Source organism: Miscanthus floridulus, chromosome 7 (assembly GCF_019320115.1).
Source record: "Miscanthus floridulus cultivar M001 chromosome 7, ASM1932011v1, whole genome shotgun sequence".
In the NCBI taxonomy this organism is placed as follows: domain Eukaryota; kingdom Viridiplantae; phylum Streptophyta; class Magnoliopsida; order Poales; family Poaceae; genus Miscanthus; species Miscanthus floridulus.
The window spans coordinates 127007997-127020941 of NC_089586.1; the positions used below are offsets into that span (position 1 = coordinate 127007997).

Below are 12945 nucleotides of genomic sequence, written 5' to 3' on the forward strand. Positions count from 1 at the left end.
CTCCCTCGCACAACATTGCTCAATACGTCGCATTCATTGGACTTTTCTTGAAATAATGAATGGATACATCGCTTTTGTATGCGGACTTATTACAGATGCGAGGAGGGATTTAAGGCCAGGGCGAAGCAGGTGACTACCAAAGCCTATAAAAAACTCGTCACCGGCATGCATCACGTGGTGCGCATCCAGGCCATCGTAACCTACTACGGGTCGAAGCTTGGAGAGAGGAAAACCAAGAAAGACGCAAGAGAGATGCAGCTGACCCGGGAGCAGTACCTTGAGGTAAATGAAGAACATCAATATTGATTCGTCTTGAGATTAAGTTGGTTGAATTTGATCTTCTTATATGTCCAATACTTGATGATGTGTAGATGATTCTCTGGTGGTGCCAAGCATATCCCGAGTGCTGGGCGATGATGATGGAGAGGTGGTTCATGGAGAAGTACCTCAAGATGCACAGGGATGCCCGGGACAGTCGTTTGCAGATGCAAGGTCCAGCACACCATCAAGGCAACCGCAGCCTCGCCGGATACAAACAAACATGGGTACGCGAATTCATTTATCTATTGTGACGCTCAGTTCTGTCTGATTTCTAATCATCGTGCTGTCTTTCTCGCGGTCGGCGTCACATAGTGGCCCGGCTTGCTAGGACTTCCAGGCATGGTGTATGGCCCATAAGGGCAAGGCGATGTCCGACGTCTCCTTCAACCTAGAGGACCCCCCCCGAGGCATACACGAACCCCGAGCGTCTACTCCCGCATCAGTGAGTACACTGAGGTGGTGAGGTCGCTCCATGGGTCAGACCACGATCCGAGCACCCAGGGCTTCGATGGAGAGGCCGTCATGAGGGCGGGGCAAGGCAAGAAGCATGGGCGGTTCTGGCTTGGCGACGGCATCATCGACACGACCTCTACTCCCTCTCTCTCCCAGATTCGAGCACGGAGCACAAGCGAGAGCCCGACCATTCGCACATGGCCGACCGCTGCACAGCACCGGGTCGACGCACTCGAGGTTATTCCTATTTTACTCGTCATACATTGATCTTTACACATCTTAATTAACTTTGCATTACTGAAACATTAGAGTGAAATATTGCAGGCCCGGCTGGAACAAGAAATGAGGCAACGTCAGGAGCTGGAGGCCGGGCAGCAGAGAATGGCGGCCCAGCTGGAGGCTGAGCGGGCCAAGCGGTAGGCCCAGGCGCAGAGGCTGACGGATATTACAGAGTTTCTACAAGGGCTTAGGCAACGTGTGGGCTTCTCTCTGCCAGCTGGGCTGTTGGTTCCACCTCCGCCTCCGCGTCCTGCAGCTGCAGCTACTCCTATGAGTATGAAAGTTTTTTACTTTCGCTTGTGCTTTGCTTGTATGGCCTCTACCTTCCTAGATTAGCTATCCAAATAATCTTGTCTCACATGCAATCTTTTTTCTTCTTTGTGCAGTCTCCATCTGACGGTGGTTCGAATAATCCACCTCATGCACCTCCGAATGATGAGTCGCAGTGGCCGAGATGAGTGCACGTTGTATTTTTTTTATTTGTTGTTCACTTGGTGATGGACTTGTGATATACTTGTGATGCACTTGTGGACTTTGAAGGACTTGTGGATTTATTTGGATGGACTTGAGCACTTATTATTATATATGTGATATATATTGTGATGGATGTGATATGTGCGGATGGATGTGTGGATGGATGAGATATAGATGTGATGGATGAGATATATATGCGATGAATGAGATATATATGTGATATATGTTTGTATGAATTTATTTGTCATGATGGAATGTAAAAAAATTTAAAAATTATCGTTTTGGGACACTTTGTCGAGTGTTGCTCGGCAAAGGACCCCGTTGCCGAGTGCCATGGTCACAGCATTCGGCAAAGCTGAAAAAATGGGCGCTTGGAAAACCATTTTTTCAGCTTTGCCGAGTGTCATGACCATGGCACTCGGCAAAGATTTTTTTTTAAAAAAATCAAACTTTGCCGAGTGCCGGCCAGAGGGCACTCGGCAAAGAATTTTTTTAAAAAAAAAATTCAAACTTTGCCGAGCGTCGACCAGGGGGGCACTCGGCAAAAGGTTTTTAGAAAAAAAATAAAACATCTTTGCCGAGGGCCGGATAGAGGGCACTCGGCAAAGAATTTTTTTTTAAAAAAAATATAAAATCTTTGTCGAGTGCCTGCAGGGTTGGCGCTCGGCAAAGCGACCGTCAATGGGGCCGGCGCCGTGACGGTCGCTTTTCTTTGCCGAGTGACCCCGGGGCTCTCGGCAAAGTCTTTGCCGAGTGCCCGATAAAAGACACTCGGTAAAGAGGGCTTTGCCGATTAATTTTTTCCGTGTGTTCTTTGTCGAGTGTCGCACTCGGCAAAGGCTTTGCCGATTGCAATTTGGTCTTTACCAAGTGCCTCAGACACTCAGCAAAGAACCTGAATTCAATAGTGTTTTGCATTTTGCTGGCGATACTACAACCATTATTCTCAAAGGCTCAAAGCAAAAGAGGACCAACTTTTCTCTCTAATCATGCCTTCTGATCTAAAGCTACTGGCTTGTGCATTGACTTTACGTTCCTCGGCTCTAGAACGTCGTGACCTCTAGGCACGCGAGGCATGCATGTCGAGCCTTGTCGTGGCAAGACATGTCTTTGATTCGACCTAAGCACGACTTATGGTATGTCTTTGCGTCATGTTTGTCCAAACGCGGCCCTCAAAAGATCTTCATTAGTTTTCTTTGTCCGCTTATGGCATATACAAACATATATTTTATATGTAGTATTTCATGAGAGTTTCGATAATTTTTATAATTTATCAAAAAATTACATGAGAGTTAGTATAGTAAATACTAGAAGATTGCATTTGCCTATGTGCTATTTTCGTGCCATGTTGGCCTAAGCACAACCAAAAAACAGGCCAGGCTATACAACCCATCGTGCCAAGATTCTAGACATGACAGGATCGTTGCGTTCGTGCTATGTTGCAACACGATCCAAAATATTTCGTGTCGTAAGATCGTTGGCCTACCTTAAACGGCACAGCCTATTCGTAAGTTCCAACTCCATTCCTGCTATTTTTTTATAAATGCGACCCAGTAGGCAATTATAGTATAGATCCTAAAGCGCAATAAAACGTATAGAAATCTGACAGATTTATTAGAAAAAAAATCTGTCCATAACAAGTCATATAAATATAATATATGCTTGTATCATGGTGCGTGGCCACAATCTCTGAGTGTCACGTTGCCTCCTTCCACCGTACTATCTTTATCCATAATTTCTGAAGTTGATGATTTTGGAGATGACATCCCTAATAGTATCCCGGTTTTGGAACATATATTGTCCTGTTTGCTTGGCTGATAAGTCATGGCTGAAAATATCATTAACTGATTTATTATGAGAAAAAAATAGTATTCGTTAACCGAAAAAGTGTGGCTTATAAGCCTAACGAACATGGCGTATGGGCTGAGATTCCTTCTGTCCACAACGAAACAAAAGTGGTACTGTAGTTCGTAATGGTAATTGGTATAGTTAGCATGCATGGCTGTCTTCTCGCTTCTGGGCTGATCTTCATTATTCACTGTTCATTATTCGGTGTGGCTCTCACGCCTTATTAATAATGGATTATATTATTCTTCCGGCGCCAGATACTTTGAAACCGGACACCTCTGTCGCTAGTGTAGTGTCCTCCTGGGGTCCTCACGCAGTCAGTCAGTCAGTCACCCTTACCTAGACGTTTGATTGACCCATTCTGCCACAGTGCTACTCGTGAGTTTTGATGAACTTGGGCCACTCCTCTCCATTCATCTGGGTCCTGGTTTAGTTCCAAAAATTTTCACCTCAAACTATCACATCGAATCTTGCATCATATGTATGGAGTATTAAATATAGGTGAAAAAAACTAATTGCATAGTTTGATTGGAAATCACGAGACGAATATTTTAAGACTAATTAGTCCATGATTAGCCATAAATGCTACAGTAACTAACATGCGCTAATGATAGATTAATTAGGCTTAATAAATTCGTCTCGCAGTTTCCAGGCGAGCTATGTAATTAGTTTTTTTTTATTAGTATCCGAAAACCCCTTCCGACATCCCGAAACATCCGATGTGACATCCAAAAATTTTTATTTCGCGAACTAAACACAACCAAGATGACCCTATGAAAGAATGTAATTTAAAGCCCCTCACTACAAAAGAACACTTGATCCTGTGTTTTGAATCTTGTGAAGATGATAACATTGTTGCTTCAACAAAATTTGTAGTAATCATGTAGAGTAGAGGGCTGGAATTATTCTCATTCCTAAAAACCTGAGTCCCGTCGAACATATTGAAGTGTAGGAACTCTGAAGTCTTCAGTCACAAGGATGAGAAAAGCTTGCCACGAGTACCACTGATGCATATGCCCTTGTGAAACAAAAAGAAACAACGAGCCTTAAGGAGGGCTATCATGTTGTTGACTGATGGTGAAAAGAGCTTGTTCACTGGTGAAGAAAGCTGTTGAGGTGGACAGCGTAAACTGTAAAGTACGTACTAGCATGGAGAATGCTTCCCTCCCCATGGCGAAAGGAGGGCTTGGTGTTGCTGAACAGTGCTTCCATCTTTTTGTGTCATGTTACTTTCGGGAACAAACAGTCTTGTACACGATGAGGACCCTAAGATCAAGAGAGTTGTGCTAACTTGCGTCCCGTACGTGTGGACTTTGCTTATAATTTTCCTTCTACAATGTGCTCTTTCCCTTTATTGGATAATTAACAACTTAACTATGCTGAAAAAACTTTGTAAGAATTGACTGGTGTATGCTATAGACGCTGGGATTATTCGCTTTTCTAAAAACTTGTTATGTCCCGTGGAACACAAGGAAGAATAGTAATTCTAAAGTCTTCAGTGACAAGGATGAGATTAATTCTCGAATACAGCATCGCTGTCATGATGCTCTTGTCCTCTGGACCTATAGATGGCACGATCAAAGAGCAAAAGATCGGCTCTGTTTGTCTTTTTTTTATTATAATCGAATTCTAGATCAACATCGGTTAGATTCTCACCCAAACGCATGATCATTTCTCGATTGGTTGGACCGCAGCGATGAAAAGAACTGACATTTCAGTACACTCTCACGTTTTTCTATACCGCAGGCAAACCTCGCGTTTCTTCCACCACGGAGGTTTTTCCTCCTCTTGCCGCTCCTCCACGCTCGCTCGCCCGTCCGTCCTCTCCGTGCACAGTCAGCCGGCCCTCCTCTCCACTCACTCGGTGCAGGGGAGCCGACGAGCTGCTCGCCCGCCCATGCTCTCCATGCTCGCCCTTTCACTCCGCGGCGGTAGTGGGCCATGGAAGGCGGTGCTGCAGCCGGGGCCTGGCAGACGTACGGTTGCGGGGTCGATGGAGGAGCAGTGCTGAAGGCCGGGCGTGTCACACATGAGTCGACAGAGTGTAAGAGGCTTGATATTTGATTCTGTTCACGCAACCCTAGTGGTGGAGGAAATGTCCGGTGGTTTGAGGAAGAAGAAGACATAAAGGTGTTTTTACACTTAGAGTTGTTATAATAATTAAGATTGTCAAACACCCTGATTTTTCATGCTTAGATTTTTTGGATCACAACCTATTAGAAAATCCTGATCAGATAAACAGTTTCAAGCATGGCTAGAAAGAATTATTTTACATATCTTTTTGTCAAAATGAATTATGGACTAATAAAGCCACTATTTTTAGCTCGCCGGCTTTGACTCCTTCACATCTTTAGACAAGCCGCAGTGGAGTCGATGCTAAAAAGAATATGATATATCACCTCATGTCCTCATGACGATGCGAAGCAACATTATGCTTTTTTTTTTGTGTGTGTGTGTGTGTGGGTGAAGCAACCGTCTATCGATAGTGTGTTCAGCATACTCTCTATCGAAGTATACAAGGCGGAACTACTTTTTCACTGGTTAGCCTTTTCAACTGAGCATTGTTCTGTGTAATAATATTATGACCCGAGGCTTACCGTATCGTTTTCTCATCGCATCGTGGCTATTAGTCTGAAAGCGTGGAGCCTTTTCTTCCTGACGTAGCTTTGTCATCATGCAAGTAGTTTTAGTTATTGTGTTTGTTTTTGTCTTCTTGCTCCTTTCTAGCGTCCCTCTCTCCTTTTGATCTGTATGCCACTCGCCTGACTTCTGCAAATCGTACCCGAATCTTATGTGTAGCTTCTTTTAAAATAAAGTTTAGGCAATCAGACCAGAATAATTGTTGTCGGTATTCCCTCTGTCCACGTCCACGAAAGAATGAATGCAATCATAAGATATGTACAAGTAACTTTATTCGGGTTTATAGTAAATAATGTTAATACTTTGTCTCTAATTTAATGGTATTTATTTTTTAGTACAATTGTTAGTGAATTATTATATAATTTTAGTCAAACTTTAAGTTAATTGATTTAAAAAAAACGAGAATTACATTTTTCGGACAGGGCCGCAGGGGAGTGTCGTAAAAAACGAATAAAGTTGCAACCACCCCCAACCCCACACCCACTTTTTCATGACCAGGAACGGTCTCCTACTTTTGCCAAATGCTGCAGTACTAGCACAGCAGCAATGCATTATGCATGCATCGAGCGCCACGTGATCACCACAGAGAGACCCTGGATCCAAACAGGGCCGAAGGAAGGATGTCGTCTGATGGAGGTCACAGTGACGTCTTCGGAACGTTTGAGCGGAGATATACCAAAATAAGATTGAAGATTAAGTTTTTGAGAGTGGTTGAGTCGGCTCATTATTGAGCTTTGTTTCGGTGTGTTTTTTCTCATTTTTAACGAGATTGGTCTAGTACCAGCTGATACTTGTATTGGACGGCTACGTACTATCATTAATTCACTTGGTAGATGTTGGAAGCCAGATTACTTTTATTCCTTAATTAATATAAAAACAGTAGTATACCGTACCGTTGCATGATAGCAGTACAGTAAAAAAAAAAGTAGAAACGCAATGCGTTGCAAGGAAAAGTCCGGCGAACATCAGCATGAACACCAAGGAACCAATTTCAGGAGTTGCATTGCACCTGCACAAAGACAGCAGCTTATGCGGCTATAGCTAGCACTTGAGCTCATAGAACAGATCCAGTAGAAAACTACTACGGCCTTGTTTAGATTGCAAGTTTTTTCACTCTGTCTCTATCACATCAAATCTTTAGACACATGCATGGAGTATTAAATGTAGATAAAAAAAATAACTAATTACACAGTTGATTGTAAATTACGAGACGAATCTTTTGAGCCTAGTTAGACCATGATTGGACAATAATTGTCAAATACAAACGAAAGTACTACAGTGCCAAATACTGATTTCTAACCCCAATCTAAACAAGGCCTACGTACAATAGAGCTGCATGCTATCTCTTTATTTTGCCAGAGATGTTGTACAACAGAACTGCATGTTATCTCTTTATTCGGCCATGCACGGAACACCTGCACCCTTGATGAGCTCATAGAACAGCTCCTTGAACCTGGCCAGGCTCTTGGGCTCCGTGGCCACGACAACGTCGAGGCGGCCGTCGCCGTCCGGGCCGGGGACGAGGTACACGAGGCCGCTGAACTGGAGGCACGCGCGGCCCATGAACGCCGGCCGGCCCCAGCCGAAGTCGGCGTCGTAGATGGGCAGCCCCTGCCAGCTTATCACCCACAGGTCGGTCTCCGGCATCACCCACTCCCCCTTGCGCAGCCCCGCCGCGTCGCTCATCACCTGCTCCAGGCAGTCCACCAGCGACCGCACGTACTCGTCGTCCAGCTGGGCGGTGGCGCCGGACACCCTGCCCGCGACGGCGTCGAGCGGCTCCGAGACGACGTCGCCCGCTTTGGCCACCGCTGACGCGCGGAAGATGGCGTTGCCGAGGTACCCTGCCGGGAGCGGCGGGTGGACGCGGGAGCGCGCGTCGGTGGTTATGTACAGGCGGGTGTCGTCGTCTTCCGCCAGCCCGCGCGCCATGCACGCGCACCGCCACACGTGGGCGACCACGGCCTTGAACGTGGATACCTTCTTATTGCCTTGGCCACCGCCGGCCTTGAGAGCGTCCAGCTGGGTCTTGGACATGGGCAGGACCGCAGGATGGCGGAGTCGAACGGGACCCTCGCTGTCTTTGGACCGCCGCCGCGGCGCCGGGCGTACTCGCTGCGGTCGAAGCGCACGTCGGGAGGGGAGCGCGCGCGGAGGACCGTGCGGTCCAGCCATGGGCGCGGCGCGGCCTCGTCGACGCCCTTGCTCGCGATGGCGGCCCACGTGTTGACGAAGTCGAGCGCCGCGAGGCCGTCCGCCGCCGTGTGGTGGATCGCCGCGCCCACGCACACCCCGCCGCACTTGAACGACGTCACCTGCGTATACGTAGGCAGACGCAACAAGCGTCAGCTAGCGCTGCATGTCCGTACAAAGTACTACTACTAATCCGTACGTGCGGTCTGACTGATCAAATCATCACGGCGCGACGTGACCTGGAACATGGCCAAGATGCCGGCGCGGTCTTCGCCGTCAGCAGCCGAGGGGACAAGCATCTTCCGCAGCTCATCCGACGGGGCGAACCCGCCGCCGCCGGCGAGGTCCTGGAGGGTGACGTCGGCGCGCGCGGTGACGAAGAGCGCGCCGTCGCCGGTGCAGTGGATCTCCGGGCGGCCAGCGCCGTCCTGCGCGAGCCGGCCGGCGAGGGGGTAGAAGGGGACGAGCGCCTTGGACAGGGCGGCCTTGAGGACGTCCGGTGAGAAGAAGCCGGGGACGTCAGGGCTGGGCCGCCGGTACACGTAGACGGTGGGCGTGTGGCTCCTGGCCACGAGCAGGTCGAGGTTGGAGAGCCAGACCACGTGCATGGGCGTCGTCGTCGCCGCGTCGCTGGGTTTCCCCATGCAGGACTCGAGGGTCTCCACCGCCATTGCTGCTAGTGCTAGGAGAGAGGTGGATCGGTGGCCTCAACACTGCCAGTGGCGGAGGGGAGGGGGGGTGGGGGGGGGCTGAGGGGGGCCTGGCACCCCCAAACCTTCCCATAACTCCCATAATACACCCCCTAAATTAGGTGCTTAATTATCTAATTAGCTAGTTAACGATACCATGGCCCCGTTCGGCTTGCTGAAACTTGACTGAAATTGGTTGGAAAACACTGTTCTGACTGAAATGTTGTGAGAGAAAAACACTGTTCCGGCTGAAAAAAGAAGCCGAACAAACCGGATTTAAGGTAAGCCAAACGGGGCCTACTAGTACTATAATTTTTTTGTTCTTACTCCATATTAATATCTAATAGTATTTTAGATAAATAAAAGTTAGGTCTTTCTAATATTTTCTCCATATCTTTTTGTTTTCGTTATTTCTTATCAAACATTAATTTGTCCCCGTACCACACACTCTAATTAGCTAGTTAATTGAAATCAGTGCTTTTTCTTGTTTAATCCTTCAAAATTGATCTTCAATTGGCATTAGTGAGTTTTGTCAATATTTAAAATTTAAATGCTACATAGTGGCATAATGTTTTCGTTTAATCGTCTACCATTTAAGTGACCGTTTTGTTTGAGGCTAAACGACAAGTGACCGATTCTTTGCCATTTAACATTTAGGATCCAGTGCTAATTAGTTTTGGCCCTATTTAACTACTTATTATTACCGTAATTCTTTTTTCGGTCAAAGATTAAGATTGATCGGGTAAAGGTTAGAGGCACGAGGCTAATTAAACTCCCTTCATTTTTTAGTTGTTTCTGCTTTCTTTTGTATCGCAACATAAACGTTTATTTGTGTGTTATGTACATCTTTATCGCGAGTATATATTTTGACATGCATGGTTGTTGCCGGTTTGCAGGCCCCCTATGCTCAAATCCTAGCTCCGCCCCTGAACACTGCCGCTGCAACTTTTATTTAGTCGGCTGGTATTAAAGGATCGTTCGACAGGCCCGAGGGGCAGGAGCCGGTGAGGGTGAACCCAAAATGCAAAAAAGTTGGTTTCACGGGCAAAAAGGATCTTTCGACATTGCTACTGCACGAGCTGCCACATTATTATTAGTTGGTATGTTAGAATGAGTCGAACTCGCGAAGTTAAGAAGAGTTATGCCAAACTGAGACATGCATCCACGATTCACATCTCGTCGAGTACCTGCATGCTATTGCTATGTTTTGCCGATCTTCGATCGTGTTCATGGATGGAGATCGATGCTAGCTATTGGCTATTGCATGCATGATTTTGCTGTTGCAGCCAATGTCATGAAACAAGTACACAACGCCACGAGCTCCAGGAGGAGGTGGACTTGATAATTAATAGACTTGCTAGCTGAGGATTGATAATGAGCTAGCTCGACTTCACTAGTACACAAGTGGGCTTCAATCCCGGTTGGAAACTGGGTTTTAATCCTGTTTTTTCAACCGGGATTGCGGATCCGGGCCTTTAGTCCTGGGTCACGCAACCGGAATTAAAGTCCATCATCAGAACTAAAAAAATAGTTTAGTTTATAAATCCTAAAAGACCGCTCTTGCACTGTGTGACATTCGAACCCAAGACCCCTTACCTCGTAGCTTCCTTACCAACTGAACTGCACACATATCTAACAAAGTCCTGGACGCTCTCCTTTTGAATTCACTTGTGGGGGACCTTTAGTCCCAGGTGGGAGACTTTTAATCCGGGTTTGTGACACCAACCGGGACTAAAAGGGCATTTGGTGCCTGTAAAATTTGGACCCGGGACTAATGCTCACATTAATCCCGAATAAAAAAACAATCGAGACTAAAAGTGTGAATCGAAAGTTGTTTCTCTCTAGTGCTTGTTAAGTTAATGATAGCTCGGCTCATTAAAAAATAAGCTAAAACTTATCCTCAGCTTAGCTTATTTGAGTCATATCGTCACGTTAGAGACTACTAACCAACACATAATTAGCTACTACTAACCTTCTCTATGGAATCAAATAAAATAACTTTTAGAGTTGTATTAAGTCAAACTTTTTAAAAGTCGGTTGAGTTATAGCAAAAGTACAAATATCTATGACACCAAATAAGCACACTCTGTGAAAATATATCTCATAGTGTACCTAAATATATTATTTGGTATCATAAATATTGATTTTTTTTTCTAATTCTATTGGACATAAAAAAAACTTTGACTTAAGACAAACATTAGAAGTTGATTTTATTTGGGATGGAGAGAGTAAGTAAATACAATGCATAGCATACAGTCATTTGTAGACTTCAATAACTTGCATATATCATAACAAAAAGCCTGTTGTCTGAGAGGGCTCCTCCGGAGAAGCCAGAACCGTTTTGGAGAAGCCATCTTTTTTCACTAGAAAAATGGTGTAACACCTCTGGAGTTACGGGCTTGCTTAGCACCTAGGTTAAGGCCTAAGAGAAATTAGCAAAACAAGTTCTCGAGTTTTAAAATTTTAAAACACACATGAAATGATAAACAAACCCTACGCGACTCACTTTTATGGTTGAGAGAAATCAAATAAATATCTAAGTTAATTTACTCAGTGCGTAAATGTGCTAATGAAAATCCTAACAAGAAGAATAAAATAAGTAGTTTTAATTGTTTGGTACAAAAAATAATTTCTATAAACAAAAATAAAATATAACTTGTGTATAGTGCTTATGTAAATATGATGAGCAAGTGGTGTAGGTGAAAATGTAACTTTAATTTTTGGAAAATAAACGAGTTAACTAATGTTCTTGGGAGCTCCAAAAATCAAATTGGGAATTAAAATCAACCTTTTCGTTAAGTCGGCAAAGATCTGAACTTATATTAAAGTACTATTTTTGGCAAGTTATATTGAGCAAAATAATTAAATAGTGCTTAAATATTTTGTTCCAATGGTTTAGTATAAAGTATGGACTATTGCTTGGAGTACTTGTTGGTTGAAGCTAATCAAGATTAGGCCTTTTAAAAATTGTTGTAAAAGTGTTCATGGTTGTTAAGTTCAAACTGAACTCTTATCTTTTCTAAGTTTGAAAGAGTAGTAGACAATGCATTTTGACGTTTAAATTCTAACTAAAATGTTTAAACACTAGTTTCATATCCTTTATTGTTGGTTGCATCTAAGTAAGCTCTTGGGCATGGGTTAGGTCGTAGTTGCGTTGGGTGTCGCGTTGCTCCCTTGTAACACCTCTGGTGTAACGAGTTTCCTTAGCACCAAGATTTAGGTCCGCGGAGGATTAGCCTAACAAGTTTTCGGGTTTTAAAATTTTGTAACGCACGCGAGGCGAAAAATAATTTCTATGAACAAGGATCAAACATAACTTGTATTTAGTACTTAAATAAAAATGGAAGTACAAGTTTAGTAGATGGAAATGCAACTTTAACTTTTAGAAAATAGATGTTGTTAACTAGTGTTTTGGGAGCTAAAAAATCAAATTTGACGTTAAGATAAGCACTTTTCGTTAAGTCGGCAAACACTTGAACTATTGTGTAAAATACCATTTTTGGCGAATTATATTGAGCAAAATAGTTAAATGGTGCTAAAATACTTTGCTCCTATGGGTTAGTATAAGGTATGGACTATTGCATGAAATACTTGTTCGTAGCAGTTAATAGGGTTTAGGCCTTTTAAAAATTATAACAAAAGTGTTAATGGCTGTTAGTTTGAATTGAACCCTAACTTTTCTAAGTATGTGAAAAGTAGTAAGACAATGCTATCTTGACATTTAAATTCTAGCTAAAATGTCTAAACACTAGCTGCATGTTTTGGTATTGTTGATTGCATCGAAGTGAGTACTTTAGCATGATGAAGTCCACAGATGAGTTGGAGTTGTCGTGACGTCGCAGAAATTGCCCTAACTTTATTAGAACACGCTATCAATCTTGTTTCGGGCATTGGTTGGGAACTGGTGTTCAACGCGATGAGCTCCTGTTGGCACCTCTCTATCTCCCTCGATGCTCACTCCCGGCCATGCTCGTTGCTCGACGAGAAGCACTTAGTGGCTACTAGAATCTTGACCTCTTGCTTTAATCTCAACTGGGCTCTAAGCGGT

The 12945-nt window shown here is 44.4% G+C and overlaps 1 pseudogene; it reads right to left on the bottom strand.

Annotated features, from left to right (window-relative positions):
• Positions 1 to 6956: 6956 nt before the first annotated feature.
• Positions 6957 to 8914, bottom strand: LOC136464685 (putrescine hydroxycinnamoyltransferase 1-like; annotated as a pseudogene).
• Positions 8915 to 12945: the final 4031 nt, after the last annotated feature.